This window comes from Uranotaenia lowii, chromosome 2 (assembly GCF_029784155.1).
Source record: "Uranotaenia lowii strain MFRU-FL chromosome 2, ASM2978415v1, whole genome shotgun sequence".
NCBI lineage: Eukaryota > Metazoa > Arthropoda > Insecta > Diptera > Culicidae > Uranotaenia > Uranotaenia lowii.
The window spans coordinates 37,598,967-37,617,344 of NC_073692.1; the positions used below are offsets into that span (position 1 = coordinate 37,598,967).

An 18,378-nucleotide genomic window follows, 5' to 3' on the forward strand; every position below is an offset into this window, starting at 1 on the left:
AACATATTTATATCTATTCAAGGCAAACCTAAAAAAAATAAAAAAATAAAGAATAAAAAAGAGCTTTAAGCATTGGAGCTCTTAAAATTGGGGAAAAATATAACTTGATTTTTAAAGAAAGATATAGCTTTTATAACACTTTTATAAACTGCACAATGGACAGATAACTGAATAAATTTCGAAAAAAAAATCATTATTTTCAGTTCCTGTTCTACAATATACGTCTGAAAAGCCTGTTATGGTGTAGAAAACCAAAATAATCGATTGTAAAAAGTACTAGAGACTGCACTACTTTTTGACCGGAGATACGAGGTCAATTTTATCCCAATTCCTCACACAAATTTGAAAAATCATTATAATCAGTATAAAGACAAGCTGTATATAGGGATTTCTGTACTTTCCTGTGATTATTCAATTCAACACTTGTCCACTGTCGAATCATAGAAAATGCCATTTCTTGAAATACTGTTGTTTTGCAAGATTCATGCATCTTAAAATGAATATGCTCTAAAAACGGATTTTCGGGTTGGAAATAAGTATAAAGACAAAGGTTATTTTATTAGAAAACACGTTTTTATTGATTTCATTTTCAAAAACAAAGGACTTTAATAATGTGTAGCATCGTTTTTCTTGGCAATGACTTCTTGCAATCGTCGTGGCATAGAAGTTATGAAGCATATCAAAACGTTCGGATCCAGATTAGACCATTCGTCCCGAATCGCCATTTTAATTTGTCCAGCTGTTTCAAAACTTCGGCCATGCTTGAAAATGTTACGGGAGAGAAGCCCCCAAACGTTTTAAATAGGATATAGATATAGATCCGGACTGCAGGTTGGCCACTCCAAAAGAGGGATGTTTTGAAGTTCCAAGAATTCTTTTGGACGCATGGCAGGCAACATTGTCTTGCTGGAAAACCATGTTTTCGCCCATTAAATTTTCCGAAAATGGAACAAAAACTTCTTCTAATAGCTGGCAATACATCTGTGAGTCCATCCGGGTAGAGATGAAACAAACAGGTGTCTTTCCAGCCATGCTTATGCCGGCCCAGATCATGACGGAACCTCCACCAAAGTTTCGTTTCTCTCTCGTTGGCCTCTGCCTCTTGTCGTACCAGCGGCTGCTAAAACCATCTGGCCCGTCTAGGTTGAACTTCTTCTCGTAACTAAAAACCACGTTTGACCACTCTTGGTTCCAAAATTAATACTTTTCGGCAAAAGCAAAACGGGCTTTTTTGTGACGAGGAAGAAGTCTTGGTACAGGCGTTGTTTTGGTGAAGGTAATATTAGGATCGTCTTTGAGAACCTGCTGAATCCGACGCCCAGATACTGTCAGCTTCATTTCCGCCTTGATTTCCTCAGAAGACAGCTTTTGGTGAACCGCCAGTCGTTTTATGTCCCTTTTACACCTCGGCGTCGGGAAGATGGACGTCCACATCGCTTCTTTGTTGCATATTTTTTGCCTTGTCGAAGAAAATTATGCACCACATCCTTACTCCTACCAATCCTGATGCCGATTTCACGCAAGGTTAGCCCTTGTTTTCGAAAAGTATCTACTCTACCCTTCTCATAATCGCTCAAAGGGATATTTTTTGGCATTTTTCCTGTAAATATCTAATAAATTGTGGAAACCTTGACCAATGATGTTTTCTTTCTTTCTCACCATCAATTCACTTCGTATTGAGAATAACTTTTCACTTTCAGCGTAAAAAAATATCCTCCGCGAGCGAAATTGAACAGAAGCAAACAACTGTCTTTATACTTATTTCCAGGCGCAAAATGAAAATATTTATACTCTGACACGCACACATGCATTCAAACCCATTCTGACACACAGATAATATTCTACTCACCACTACATTTACATTGACTAACATTCGGTTACAGTAGTTTACACTGTGAACATAAGAGCCGTAAATACTATGTTGTCTTTATACTTATTTCCAGTAGTGTAGTGGCTCCTTCAGTCAGCATTTTGGGAAAAACCATATATAATTGACTAGAAATTAATTCAGGATATGCATCAATCAAAAAAAAAAATTGAAAAAAAATGGTAAATTGGAAGTAAAAACTGCAATCTCTTCAATATCCAATGCGTGTGGTGGCTCCATTTCATTCCGCGGAAATAGTAACATGAATGCTTATCATTTTGTTCTTGCTGCTTCATTCGAACAAACATTATTTGGAAATTATAGGTGTTAATGGAATAAAATCAGCTACATATATGACATTGATTGGTAGCCCTATCGCATCCCGGCGTGTTGCTTTCTTCTGGTGCTCCTATAAATCACATCGAGCTGTTTGGTTGTAGGTAGGTATTCCTAGATGAGTTCCCCCGAAACGACACGGGGGGATGAATCGCTTTCGGGAGGTGTTTGTTGTCGGCTCACATTATAATGCCGAATGATTTGAGGTACTTACCGGAACGTAAATGGTTCGGAATGGTCCAAGTTTATTTCTTACGATTTTTTGACGATTCCCCGTTGTCGGTACGGAGCGGAGAATTAAGAAATAAATCATCGGGATAAATAATCGCGCCCATTTGAGGTTTGAGCTGCTATAGCTACAGGGATGTTAGAGCAATGATGATGGAAGTGGGAAATCTCGTCAATTGAGAGATGATCGTATTGGCATCATTTTTCTGCGTTTATTTGTTGTGCGGGTGATGGAAAGTGTTGGTTCGACCATGAATAAAGACATTTGCGTCGGGTGAATTATTTCTTGGGGCGATCTGTTTGATACATCACCTTGGATTCCCAGATAAAAGACGGGGGAGTGATCCCGTTGAGCTTTCAAATTACATTCCCCAATTATCAATGGCTATTTGGCTTCAATGAATTGGACTTATTGTGGCTGTTTTGAAGACAAATTATTTCAAAAATAATTGAACGACATGTCAAAACGTTTTCTCCTTTATTTCAGAAAGCTATAGTTAAAAAGGTGTAGTCAAAAATACCAAATTTAAAAAAAATTGAAAACGAACAAATAAAGACTGAATTAATCCAATTCTTCAAAACGAAAAAAATCATCAATTATGAATAAAATTACTAAAATGACACCAATTGTTTATAAATTGACCAAACCTTAAAAAATGACAGAATTCACAAAATGACAAAAATTTCATTTTTGTCATTTTTGTCATTTTTGTCATTTTTGTCATTTTTGTCATTTTTGTCATTTTTGTCATTTTTATCATTTTTGTCATTTTTGTCATTTTTGTCATTTTTGTCATTTTTGTCATTTTTGTCATTTTTGTCATTTTTGTCATTTTTGTCATTTTTGTCATATTTGTCATTTTTGTAATTTTTGTCTATTTTGTCATTTTTGTCATTTTTGTCATTTTTGTCATTTTTGTCATTTTTGTCATTTTTGTCATTTTTGTCATTTTTGTCATTTTTGTCATATTTGTCATTTTTGTCATTTTTGTCATTTTTGTCATTTTTGTCATTTTTGTCATTTTTGTCATTTTTGTCATTTTTGTCATTTTTGTCATTTTTGTCATTTTTGTCATTTTTGTCATTTTTGTCATTTTTGTCATTTTTGTCATTTTTGTCATTTTTGTCATTTTTGTCATTTTTGTCATTTTTGTCATTTTTGTCATTTTTGTCATTTTTGTCATTTTTGTCATTTTTGTCATTTTTGTCATTTTTGTCATTTTTGTCATTTTTGTCATTTTTGTCATTTTTGTCATTTTTGTCATTTTTGTCATTTTTGTCATTTTTGTCATTTTTGTCATTTTTGTCATTTTTGTCATTTTTGTCATTTTTGTCATTTTTGTCATTTTTGTCATTTTTGTCATTTTTGTCATTTTTGTCATTTTTGTCATTTTTGTCATTTTTGTCATTTTTGTCATTTTTGTCATTTTTGTCATTTTTGTCATTTTTGTCATTTTTGTCATTTTTGTCATTTTTGTCATTTTTGTCATTTTTGTCATTTTTGTCATTTTTGTCATTTTTGTCATTTTTGTCATTTTTGTCATTTTTGTCATTTTTGTCATTTTTGTCATTTTTGTCATTTTTGTCATTTTTGTCATTTTTGTCATTTTTGTCATTTTTGTCATTTTTGTCATTTTTGTCATTTTTGTCATTTTTGTCATTTTTGTCATTTTTGTCATTTTTGTCATTTTTGTCATTTTTGTCATTTTTGTCATTTTTGTCATTTTTGTCATTTTTGTCATTTTTGTCATTTTTGTCATTTTTGTCATTTTTGTCATTTTTGTCATTTTTGTCATTTTTGTCATTTTTGTCATTTTTGTCATTTTTGTCATTTTTGTCATTTTTGTCATTTTTGTCATTTTTGTCATTTTTGTCATTTTTGTCATTTTTGTCATTTTTGTCATTTTTGTCATTTTTGTCATTTTTGTCATTTTTGTCATTTTTGTCATTTTTGTCATTTTTGTCATTTTTGTCATTTTTGTCATTTTTGTCATTTTTGTCATTTTTGTCATTTTTGTCATTTTTGTCATTTTTGTCATTTTTGTCATTTTTGTCATTTTTGTCATTTTTGTCATTTTTGTCATTTTTGTCATTTTTGTCATTTTTGTCATTTTTGTCATTTTTGTCATTTTTGTCATTTTTGTCATTTTTGTCATTTTTGTCATTTTTGTCATTTTTGTCATTTTTGTCATTTTTGTCATTTTTGTCATTTTTGTCATTTTTGTCATTTTTGTCATTTTTGTCATTTTTGTCATTTTTGTCATTTTTGTCATTTTTGTCATTTTTGTCATTTTTGTCATTTTTGTCATTTTTGTCATTTTTGTCATTTTTGTCATTTTTGTCATTTTTGTCATTTTTGTCATTTTTGTCATTTTTGTCATTTTTGTCATTTTTGTCATTTTTGTCATTTTTGTCATTTTTGTCATTTTTGTCATTTTTGTCATTTTTGTCATTTTTGTCATTTTTGTCATTTTTGTCATTTTTGTCATTTTTGTCATTTTTGTCATTTTTGTCATTTTTGTCATTTTTGTCATTTTTGTCATTTTTGTCATTTTTGTCATTTTTGTCATTTTTGTCATTTTTGTCATTTTTGTCATTTTTGTCATTTTTGTCATTTTTGTCATTTTTGTCATTTTTGTCATTTTTGTCATTTTTGTCATTTTTGTCATTTTTGTCATTTTTGTCATTTTTGTCATTTTTGTCATTTTTGTCATTTTTGTCATTTTTGTCATTTTTGTCATTTTTGTAATTTTTCCATGCCAATCAATCAATTCATATCCAGGTAAATGTTTTATAATTCAAATTCTGCTTAGAATTTTTAATGTGTTTTTAGCTTTCCTTCATCACATTTTTAAGAGCAAATGTCGATTTTTGTTTTCTGCAATTGTTTGGCTTATGGTTTTCATACAAATTTTCAAATGAAATCCCAGGTACCTTAATCTTATTTTGAGAAGTTTACAAAAATACTATCGTTCGTTTTTACCAAAATGGAAATTTTTAGACTACAAGGTATTTGAAATTCAAGGAAAGTTTCAATTCTTAACACCCTCATAAACAACAGTCGTAATTATATTTTTCGCCAAAATTTGTACTTCTTTTTTGCTTTTGTACATAACGTATTCATTATCAGCATAAAAGTCATGTCATCTTTACAAAAACGGTTTCAACTTCTATTCCCCTGTAGAAAACCATACCTTTTTAAAATATTTATAAAGGAAACCTGAGAGGTTGAAATTTAAAGCAAATCTACACTTAATTTTAATTTTTTTTTTCGAACATGATTAGAAAATTTATTTTATAATTATTTTATTTTTAAATGTGACCCAGAGATGGATCTAGAATCAAACAGTCAGTCAGCGAAACTAAGATATGGGGTGAAGTTCTACTAGAAGAGACTTCAACCCACATCTTGTGCCTCTCCGGGGCTTATGTTTTAACATTCTATTACAGGAGACAACCTGGTTTTGTTTAAACTAGTAGAAAAATATTCTAAAAATTATGTGTAAACTATGTATTTACTTTTATATTCAATAATATTGCTAAATGAAAAGTTTTATTGTATAAGTTTTCAAAATAGAAAGTCAGTAATTTAATGGAATCCTCTCTTTATTTGTTTAACCTTTCAAAGATGTTTGCCAAGTATCCGTTTCGGGGAAATTTGACTTGTAGTTTGTTGTTATTCCCATGGCCGGAAGTGTTAACCGAAGTAATTTGTTCTAGTTTCTAAGTATTTTCAAATGAAGTGAGTTTGTTCTACCAGGTTGTCCTAGTTCGTTCCGAATGAAAAAAGTCCCAAATATAAAACATTTCAAACAATTTGATTTTGTCTTTGCTTCGATGTATCTGATTTCTCAATGAACCGTTTTTCTAAACCTCAATTTTAGATTATTATTTTTTCGTTAACTTGATTATCATTTTCAAATTTACAAAACTTACCCATAGCATTTATTTCGTCTTAGTTGATGATCAGCATAAAAATCACTTTCTTTCGTTCGATAAGTAGTAACGTTCTTCTTCGACCAACAGATTTTATCCGATGAAATGGTTGGTCCTGAAAGGAATCCGGTGTGGTCTGCTGTTCAGCCGGAACTTCCACCGATCCCTTCGGCTAAAAGCTGCGCCGCCGCATTCGGGTGAAAATCAACATACAGGTAATCAAAAAAGAACATACATAGGATGTTTTGAAATTTAGCCCGGCTTCGTTTAAGATTCCTCATGAAAAATTTAAAATGGTTCAGTTTTAAATTTTTTAAATGCAATCAGATGAATAATTGTTATCTCAACTGTAATTATGATTTTCATGCAATTTTCAAAAATTTCTAGGTTTTGAAACTCACTAGATGAAAACAACTCAACAGTTTTGGTTGAATAATTCAATATAATCATGTATAGGGTGTACCATTATGTCTAAGCACGAATTAAAACGAACAGTACAGACACAATTTTGGAGCAATCCTAATTTTATGTCACTTTTATGTTTTCCAGTGTTTTTTTGAAATTTTCGATAGAATCTTTGGGTTTTACATGTTTTCTTAAATAAGATTTTTAAGGGGTCCTTAAAAGTATGAATCGATCTAACTTGAGGACAATTTTGTAAATTCATCTCCTTCGGTACGATCTGGACTTTGTTGGATTGGTTCCAATCCATCATGTCTTTTGAGTAGTGAACTCATGCCAAATCCGACCAAAATAGTAAATACTGGGTGATCATGCTTGCAGATCATGGGGAGCAGGTGATGGTTCAGGCACTCTAGGACGTAGACAGCTGTATTCAATATGTCAATAGTCCGGTCCAAAACTTGGTCCACCGGACTCGGTTTCTGCCTAGATTGTTTTTGTCCACGAAGCTGCTTTCCTCTCCATACTTATAAATTGCATTTCGAACCACTCCAATGCTTAATTCTTCCATTTTCGCTAAGTGACTAAACAAAATGTTGTGGAGGAACAACATTTGTGCACAATATTTTTGCACTTTTCTGGGGAAAAGCTTATCATTTAGACGAAAATGATAAAAACTGGAGCTCACATGCACAAAGTTTCAAGTAGAACTTTGAACAACAACACACAGCAGAAATCAGCTCTTCTCATAACCGATAAAAGTTTGTAGTTTTTTGGAAAAATACACAAAAGATAAGTATACGTTTAGGGGCACCTACCTACGACTTCGAAATTTTATGTATTTTGTATCAAAGTTTTCCCAGTTTTCAACTCCTGAATTTGAGAACGTATATATGGAAAAAGGATGTTTAATAAGCTAGCCAGATTGCCAATTTTACCCGGACTTGCCCTGATATTTGACAATAATTTTAGGATAAGTCCGGCGTGGCCCGGTTTTGTCCGGATTTATTCATTTTATTTGCCAAATTTTACATAAAAAATAAAATTAAGATTTTATATTTTACTAACTGATCCCCTAAAAACTTCGTTTCGAAAGCAGTTATAAAAATGCGATAAAAGAAGATAATGTTTTTCAAACAAAGTATAATACTGCTTACACTAAATAAAAATAACTATTCAGTACGAGTGTTCTAATTAAAAAGATGGAAAACCACCACATTAACAACGTATCTACTTCGTATCAGTTCCAGAATTTCAAGCTTGAAGTGGCTAGCTTCTCTAGCAAGTTGAGCCAGCTTGCCTTGTTTGGCAAGAGTTAAATCGTTCCAAGTTCCGTACTACAACGTATCAATTCTATCCGTATTTATTCTATCCCAAATTGTATACCCACAATACTCAATAAAAACTACGCAAAGATTTGCATCATCGATCCTATACATTAACTTTCAACTCATAATTCCGCAATACGGATCAATTTGTCTTACCTCAAAAAACCCCTGTGTGCTTTTTTTTACATCCATTCAATTGCCCGATGCATAATAACGTCCATGTCTAAAAACCTTAAGCAGTTAATATGAACGACCCCTTTTGCAGACCCCATCCTTCAAATTGGATACCTTAAATCGATTGCCCGTCCTTTCAATTTCCCGGGTGGCAATTTTCATCTTAATCTAGTAAATAATATTGTCAAAGTCATCAAAACAGTGATAAGGTAATATGAACAACCTCTTTTGCCGACCCCTCACACCAAATTTGTTGCCTTAAATCGATTATCCATCCTGAAAACTATCGGGTGCCAATTTTCATCTTAATCTAATATTTGTGTTGCATGGACGACCCCCTTCAAAAAGGGTCATCCAAAAATCTAAAAACATTTTTCGTCAATCCTAGTCCTAATGACTTTGTTCCATAACTTCTTTATTTTAAAAGATAAAATGAATATAAAAAATGGTATGGTTTTCTTCATTTCTCATTTTTTTTTAAATTATTATTTAGTTATTCTTATTATTATTATTTATATTCTTTGGATTTTGAAAAAAATGGTTAGAAATCGGGGGCCGCTTAATTCATATGGACCAAATAACATGCAAAGTTTATGAGTTGACCCAAAACTGTGATTTCAAAATTCATTTCGTTATTTTAAAGTAATTTCAGATGCTGAAATAAAAAAGAGCGTTGTGTATGATGAAATAGATTCAAAAACCTGGCTCGCGATCGTTTTGGCAAAATTCCTTATATAGGATGAAAAAAGTATTTTTCATAAATCTTCATTTATAAACTTTACAGATATGGAACACGTATTTAAAGTTTTGGATGTGTATAAAAACATAATAATATAGGTGGCCCACGATTCCCCACAAGATATGATTTACAAATTATTTGCTTTTGTGTGACTTATTGATGTCCCATAAAGAATTCCATTTCCACGTGAAAGAACATGACAAAACTAAGAACATAAGCATATGACACATTTTACCGTGACGTGAAATCGGTCTTCCGGATTTTCTGAACTGTTATCATTCTAGAAGTCAATCAATTTCAGTGATTGAAATCCTCACCAATTTTCTCATCAGAGGCATTCAAAATACACACTTTGAGGCCTCGCATAGCTATACAGGAGACGATCAGCGTTACCACATATACAGATTTTTCTGTAAGTATACAGATTTTTTAAAAATTTTCAAACACAGAATCTGCATATACAGATTACAGATAATCGGAAATTTATACAGATTTCATACAGATTTTCAGAAATTCAAAGATTTTCGAAGATATTTTGATTGTACTTCGAGTTAATCAATAATCATCTACTTTGATGACTTCCAGATTAGAGTTAGGAACCGTTACAATGCAATACAACAAGCAAAGGGTTGAAGAAAGTTTTAAAACCTGTGTTTAAGAATCATATACCAAAATTGGTCATTGCATTATAGGAAATGTAACTTTTGAAGGATAAAGGCCCTTATTCTGCGCCGCGCATGAGGTGACGATTGTCACCTCACCTCGAGTCACCGTGAGATTTGTCACCTTATTCCCGGAGTCGTTGTGGGTAAAGTGACAGAGGTTCACTCTAGGTGAGTGACCGAATGAACACATCTGTCAAAATGGTAGAATTTTGCTGGTGTTGTTTGGATTTTGCTCTCGCTTCGGATTTTCCGAAGTAAGTTTTTAGAATTTCGGGTTAGAATTTCGGTTCGAAAATGGCCATCATCGGATGGTACGGTTACAGCAAGCTGCTTCAGGAAGAAAAACGGACGATTTGTGCGACGTAAGTGGAAATTTCGTTCATCAAAGCTAAGTTCGGATCTGGGTCATATTGCCGGGGAAAAAAAATCAGATGCCGACGGCTGCTGCTCCAAAAACCCAGCGCACAAAAAGGCGGTGTTTGTTAAACATTTCCAAAGGTTTATCAGGTATGTAAAATAATTTGTGTTTTGTACCTGAAACTGTTCGATCATCCAAGAGAAGTTAAGTTTTTTTTTCGTTTTCAGTAATGGCGAATGCTGCCGGTTTATATATTTTCCTCAACTGAAGTTACCCCCGTGGCATGCCGGAAGTTGTTTCGCCTGCCAGATAGGAGATCATGGAATGCCGAGCATTTATCGAAACCAACGAAATAGCAGCAGCAGCATCAGATTCAAACGACAAATTTCGGTCACATAAACCTAAATCCGGTTTCTTTGCATAGCATATTATTAAAAAGTGAAAATAAAATTAAAAGTACTATAATATTTGAATTCCAAAGTTTTCGTCATTTCATCGTTTTAACGGTTCGAAAAACAAACTTCAATTAAATCTGAATTTTAGATTTCATTAGAAGATCATACTTTCCATTCAGTATTCCAATCCAAATTACATATTTGAGATAGCAATGATAAAGTTTCAATATATTTAAAAATCATATTTGCTAATAAATTTGCTTAATTTTATTTCCAAAACTATCATTCATTAGTATAATTAACCATTTAGAGCCTAACATTGTGATTAACCTAAATTCTCGATTAAATTTCTATCTCGTCACCACCTGAAAATGTACCGACAATTGTCACCTAAAATCGTCACGCGAATGCGACGATTCTCACCCACGGTGACTACGAGAATAGGGTAAGAACTCACAAAGTTCATCCGAAGTGACGTTCCTCACCTAAACCGACTGCTGGAATAGAGTGACTTGGGTGACTCTACTATCGTCACGTCACTCGAGGCGCAGAATAAGGGCCAAAGACTATCGACACAATGTTTAAATCCTAACTGATTTTTAAACCCCAGAAGGACACTGATCGTTACATTTAACGGAATATTTCGACCTAAAACTTTGCATGACCTTATTTTTCACACGTAGCAGACATGTATTTTGTCCGTTATAAAAAATCGGACAAAGTAAAACCAAAAACCCAATGTTTTTTGGGTTCGCTGCCTCGAATGTATATTGCTTCATGAAGGCGGCCATGTTGAGAGCGTATACATCATCGGTTTTGTCGTTTTCGCTGCCTCAAAGCAACCTTTGCTTCCGAGTAAAGCGTTGAGCGAGAGATGGTTGATCAACTCATGCTCAGCAAAATTCAATCACTGATCAATTTACTTGAAAAAGAAAAAAAAATGTAGGAAATGGTCGCAAATTGAATTTTCTTCGAAATTCATATAATTTGATCAATACAAAATTTAAGTTATATTTGCTGTGATCAATTACAATTGTGACGTGAATTCACACTACAATTGACCATTTTTGATTTCAGTACATTAAACTTTGATTTCCAATTCTCTCAGTGGAAATAGAATAACGGTGTCTTCAAATGAGTTGTAGAAAAAACAATTACCCACAGTTTGATGTGCGTAGCTTTCCGATTGAAGAACAACAACGAACGAAGCTAAGCTTATTTGAAGTTGTGACGTGAATTCACTCAGTTTAAACAGAACAGGGTAGTTTACTGAAATCAGGTTATTCTGAACCATTCTTTAGAACCTCTATAAAAAATATCTAAAACAAATTAATCCATATTTTTAATTAATTTTTTTGGAAATGTTGCCGTAATAACCAACAAAAAATTTTACTTTCAAAATCATAAAAAACTTTTTTCCGTTTGTTTTGTGTGATTTGAATTATCAAAATTATAGACAAGTTTGAGATTATTTTACACGAGGATACAAGCGCGCGGAATGTGTCATATGAGCATATTTTTGTTATGAACTTTAGGTTCTCCATCGAGGCATTTAGCGGGTGCTTGTTTTATTGCGTAAGTAAATTTTTTTAACTAAGTTTGATAAATAATAGAAGCATACGCTGCGTATTTAAGTCAACAACATATAGAAAAATATGCGTACGAAAAGTGACGACGATGACAGTTGGATTGAGATTTTTATCTCAACACACATTTGAGATATTTTGATTGGCCCACCTTTTTGTCCCGTTTTTTTATTGGTCTTAAATATTTTATCCTTCAATTCAGAGAACATTAAGAATATTTGAGCTTTATTATGAAAAACTTTCAAAACTAAACCTTCTAAAAACAATCGATATAGTAATGATTGTAATTAATAAATCTTATTCATAAAAAAAAACTAAAAAAAAATGTCATGAAAGTTCAAAACATTTTCCAAAACAGCGTTTCAGTTCAACTGATACGAGCTGTTCAAAGGTATTTCTCAGTGTCAATGCTCAAATTGTCATTTGGAAGTTGATTGAGAAAGATTAAGAAAAAAAGTATTAAATCAGGTTAAATTGATTAATCTCGTTTAATTAAATTCGACGAAGAGATAAACTTTTGGAAATCATCTTAGTTTTAAACTTAACCTTTGATTTGCTTGAGAAAATGTTCCTAGGATAAGTATGAACTTTCGTCAAAAGGAAAGTTAGCATTTGATCCGTTTTCTGGTTCGTTACTTTCCGATTAACAGTTGGTATTGACAAATAATTATTGTTGATTTTTTTTTGGAATGGACAACTACATTCTCACAAAACAAAAATGTTCCGATCCAATTTCCTACACTATTTTTTTTCCCAAGATGTATCCCAGTCAGAGCCAGACGACGGACAGGCCCAGTTATTAAAGTTTATTTCCACTGTTGTTGTTGTCCACTGCTACACTTCCCAGTTCCTGCGCCATGAAATTGGCAAATGATTGTAGTGGGGAACGACGACAGGCAGAGATGAGGTTAAGGATGGTGCAAGTACACAGGGACCGGGTAAAAATCCAATAAATAATACTACCAGAATATGTTAAGAAATAAAGATAATGATATATCATAAAATCTAGCTACTGCCATCCGCGCGCAACGTCTGAGCGCTACGCTCAGCAGATAACAAAAACGTCGTGTAATGGAAGGATTGCTGGGGAAGAAGAGAGGTTGAGGAAACACCATCAGCGAAGGTTGCAATTCTGAGACTCAAGAAAGAAGACGATGCAATCAGAGCAGAACCAAGGAAGGAGGTTTGGGCATTTGTTTTCATGAGAGTCGTCGTCTTGGTCGTGGTTGTTGTTGTGGTTGGCGAGGATCCTTCAATTTGGGTGGAACGGTTCTGGTAGGGCCTAACTACAACTCTTCACTGACTGGACAGGAGCAATGTTGAAAATTATGATGCTGCAGAAGCTAATTTTCTCTCCATTCAACACATCTCTTCAGGTTCATGGGATGAGCTTCATCAGTCTGGTCGATTTAAAAAAAAAAGTTTAACTATTACTATGTTTCAAAAACATGAAATTTTAAAATTTTCAAAACAGTGTTTACTTTTACCGAATATAATTTAATGTGTTTAAAGATTTTTTCCAAACTTTTTCAAAAGAAATTTTACCCACTGTTCCATGATAACAACCATCTTGTCCCAGCCTATTTCCAGCTTCATTCATTAAACCAACCGTGAACTTTGGGAAGGAAGAGCAAATGCTGTTGCGTCTACTCTCGCAGCAACAGATTCGCGTAAGTGGTGCGTATTTAGACTGGCGATGCTTCGAGTCTTCGGTGTTAAGAAGCGATTGTAGCAGCAAAAAAAAAACGGAGGTAGCACATTCATATTTTGCCCCTCTTTTTTCTTGCTGCCAGAGCACGCATTAAATCATAATTGAAATATGGTATTTTCATTGGGACCTTAATCATCGACTCGAGCGACTTCTGGGGATCGGAGGCTGCAAGGTTACTGGAAGGAGAAAAGTGCTTTCTCTGGCACGGGAGCAGCAAATAAAACGCGTCGTTCGCGTTGCGTGAATGGAATGTTGGGGACTTACAGGACTTAAGCCCCGCTTTTTTTTATTTTGCATAAAAGTAGGGAACATCCTAGGAACAACGGTAGCTAATAGAGACCTTTTAGCGAAGTTAGTCGAGCCAGCTTACGGTCATCGTTCCATAGAGTGTTCCAAGTTGATCGTCGTCGCTAGGGAAAACTGGATTCCGTAATTTCCTCTTTGCTGCATATAAAGATGCGAGCTGGTGAACGATAAAGTTCTTCCTGCTTGATATTGTGAATGAAGTAACAAGTATTATGATACTCGGTAATTGCTGCTTAAAATGCTATGCCATAACTGGTTTCTTCTGGACTCAAAAGAGCACTAGAACTTGTAGGTTGCTGTTAATATAAATGCATAAATGTCGGAAAAGTGGAAAATGAAATGATAACTTAGCATTAAAATCTTTCGAAATGATTCAGCTCTTCCCTCAGAGTGTTTTCTTTCCTGTTATCTAATTTCTAAAGATGACTAAAATGAGATAACGTTCTCAGCAAAGCTTTGTCTGACAAAGATCAAATCAAAAATGACAAAAATGACAAAAATGACAAAAATGACAAAAATGACAAAAATGACAAAAATGACAAAAATGACAAAAATGACAAAAATGACAAAAATGACAAAAATGACAAAAATGACAAAAATGACAAAAATGACAAAAATGACAAAAATGACAAAAATGACAAAAATGACAAAAATGACAAAAATGACAAAAATGACAAAAATGACAAAAATGACAAAAATGACAAAAATGACAAAAATGACAAAAATGACAAAAATGACAAAAATGACAAAAATGACAAAAATGACAAAAATGACAAAAATGACAAAAATGACAAAAATGACAAAAATGACAAAAATGACAAAAATGACAAAAATGACAAAAATGACAAAAATGACAAAAATGACAAAAATGACAAAAATGACAAAAATGACAAAAATGACAAAAATGACAAAAATGACAAAAATGACAAAAATGACAAAAATGACAAAAATGACAAAAATGACAAAAATGACAAAAATGACAAAAATGACAAAAATGACAAAAATGACAAAAATGACAAAAATGACAAAAATGACAAAAATGACAAAAATGACAAAAATGACAAAAATGACAAAAATGACAAAAATGACAAAACTGACAAAAATGACAAAAATGACAAAACTGAAAAAAAAAGACAAAAATGACAAAAATGACAAAAATGACAAAACTGACAAAAATGACAAAAATGACAAAAATGACAAAAATGACAAAAATGACAAAAATGACAAAAATGACAAAAATGACAAAAATGACAAAAATGACAAAAATGACAAAAATGACAAAAATGACAAAAATGACAAAAATGACAAAAATGACAAAAATGACAAAAATGACAAAAATGACAAAAATGACAAAAATGACAAAAATGACAAAAATGACAAAAATGACAAAAATGACAAAAATGACAAAAATGACAAAAATGACAAAAATGACAAAAATGACAAAAATGACAAAAATGACAAAAATGACGAAAATGACAAAAATGACAAAAATGACAAAAATGACGAAAATGACAAAAATGACAAAAATGACAAAAATGACAAAAATGACAAAAATGACAAAAATGACAAAAATGACAAAAATGACAAAAATGACTAAAATGACAAAAATGACAAAAATGACAAAAATGACAAAAATGATAAAAATGACAAAAATGACAAAAAATAAAAAAAAAAAAATATATATTATAAATATTACAAAAATTATAAAAATTAAAAAAATTACAAAAAATACAAAAGTGACAAAAATTACAAAATTATAAAAATTACAAAAATTACAAAAATTACAAAAATGACAAAAATTACAAAAATTACAAAAATTACAAAAATTACAAAAATTACAAAAATTACAAAAATTACAAAAATTACAAAAATGACAAAAATTACAAAAATTACAAAAATTACAAAAATTACAAAAATTACAAAAATTACAAAAATTACAAAAATTACAAAAATTACAAAAATTACAAAAATAACAAAAATGACAAAAATGACAAAAATAACAAAAATAACAAAAATTACAAAAATTACAAAAATAACAAAAATAACAAAAATTACAAAAATTACAAACATTATATAAATTACAAAAATGACAAAAATGACAAAAATTATAAAAATTATAAAAATTATAGAAATTATAAAAATTAAAAAAAATTACAAAAATTACAAAAATTACAAAAATTACAAAAATTACAAAAATTACAAAAATTACAAAAATTACAAAAATTACAAAAATGACAAAACTACAAAAATTACAAAAATTAAAAAATTACAAAAATTACAAAAATTTCAAAAATTACAAAAATTACAAAAATTACAAACATTATAAAAATAACAAAAATTACAAAAATTACAAAAATTACAAAAATTACAAAAATTACAAAAATTACAAAAATTACAAAAATTACAAAAATTACAAAAATTACAAAAATTACAAAAATTACAAAAATTACAAAAATTACAAAAATTACAAAAATTACAAAAATTACAAAAATTATAAAAATTACAAAAATTACAAAAATTACAAAAATTACAAAAATTACAAAAATTACAAAAATTACAAAAATTACAAAAATGACAAAAATGACAAAAATTACAAAAATGACAAAAATGACAAAAATTACAAAAATTACAAAAATGACAAAAACTACAAAAATTACAAAAATTAAAAAAAAAGACAAAAATGACAAAAATGACAAAAATGACAAAAATGACAAAAATGACAAAAATGACAAAAATGACAAAAATGACAAAAATGACAAAAATGACAAAAATGACAAAAATGACAAAAATGACAAAAATGACAAAAATGACAAAAATGACAAAAATGACAAAAATGACAAAAATGACAAAAATGACAAAAATGACAAAAATGACAAAAATGACAAAAATGACAAAAATGACAAAAATGACAAAAATGACAAAAATGACAAAAATGACAAAAATGACAAAAATGACAAAAATGACAAAAATGACAAAAATGACAAAAATGACAAAAATGACAAAAATGACAAAAATGACAAAAATGACAAAAATGACAAAAATGACAAAAATGACAAAAATGACAAAAATGACAAAAATGACAAAAATGACAAAAATGACAAAAATGACAAAAATGACAAAAATGACAAAAATGACAAAAATGACAAAAATGACAAAAATGACAAAAATGACAAAAATGACAAAAATGACAAAAATGACAAAAATGACAAAAATGACAAAAATGACAAAAATGACAAAAATGACAAAAATGACAAAAATGACAAAAATGACAAAAATGATAAAAATGACAAAAATGACAAAAATGACAAAAATGACAAAAATGACAAAAATGACAAAAATGACAAAAATGACAAAAATGACAAAAATGACAAAAATGACAAAAATGACAAAAATGACAAAAATAACAAAAATGACAAAAATGACAAAAATGACAAAAATGACAAAAATGACAAAAATGACAAAAATGACAAAAATGACAAAAATGACAAAAATGACAAAAATGACAAAAATGACAAAAATGACAAAAATGACAAAAATGACAAAAATGACAAAAATGACAAAAATGACAAAAATGACAAAAATGACAAAAATGACAAAAATGACAAAAATGACAAAAATGACAAAAATGACAAAAATGACAAAAATGACAAAAATGACAAAAATGACAAAAATGACAAAAATGACAAAAATGACAAAAATGACAAAAATGACAAAAATGACAAAAATGACAAAAATGACAAAAATGACAAAAATGACAAAAATTACAAAAATTACAAAAATTACAAAAATGACAAAAATTACAAAAATGACAAAAATGACAAAAATGACAAAAATGAAAAAAATGACAAAAATGACAAAAATGACAAAAATGACAAAAATGACAAAAATGACAAAAATGACAAAAATGACAAAAATGACAAAAATGACAAAAATGACAAAAATGACAAAAATGACAAAAATGACAAAAATGACAAAAATGACAAAAATGACAAAAATGACAAAAATGACAAAAATGACAAAAATGACAAAAATGACAAAAATGACAAAAATGACAAAAATGACAAAAATGACAAAAATGACAAAAATGACAAAAATGACAAAAATGACAAAAATGACAAAAATGACAAAAATGACAAAAATGACAAAAATGACAAAAATGACAAAAATGACAAAAATGACAAAAATGACAAAAATGACAAAAATGACAAAAATGACAAAAATGACAAAAATGACAAAAATGACAAAAATGACAAAAATGACAAAAATGACAAAAATGACAAAAATGACAAAAATGACAAAAATGACAAAAATGACAAAAATGACAAAAATGACAAAAATGACAAAAAT

The 18,378-nt window shown here is 30.4% G+C and overlaps 1 protein-coding gene and 1 long non-coding RNA gene across 2 annotated transcripts in view; both read left to right on the forward strand.

The window, feature by feature from the left end:
- Positions 1–18,378, forward strand: part of LOC129743724 (zinc finger protein 177-like) — a 603,802-nt gene that overhangs the window by 260,614 nt on the left and 324,810 nt on the right. The window lies entirely within an intron of this gene.
- On the forward strand, positions 9,732–10,506 carry LOC129743725 (uncharacterized). The gene is made up of 2 exons (XR_008736665.1): positions 9,732–10,182; positions 10,261–10,506. It is a non-coding gene; the product is annotated as an uncharacterized LOC129743725 (long non-coding RNA).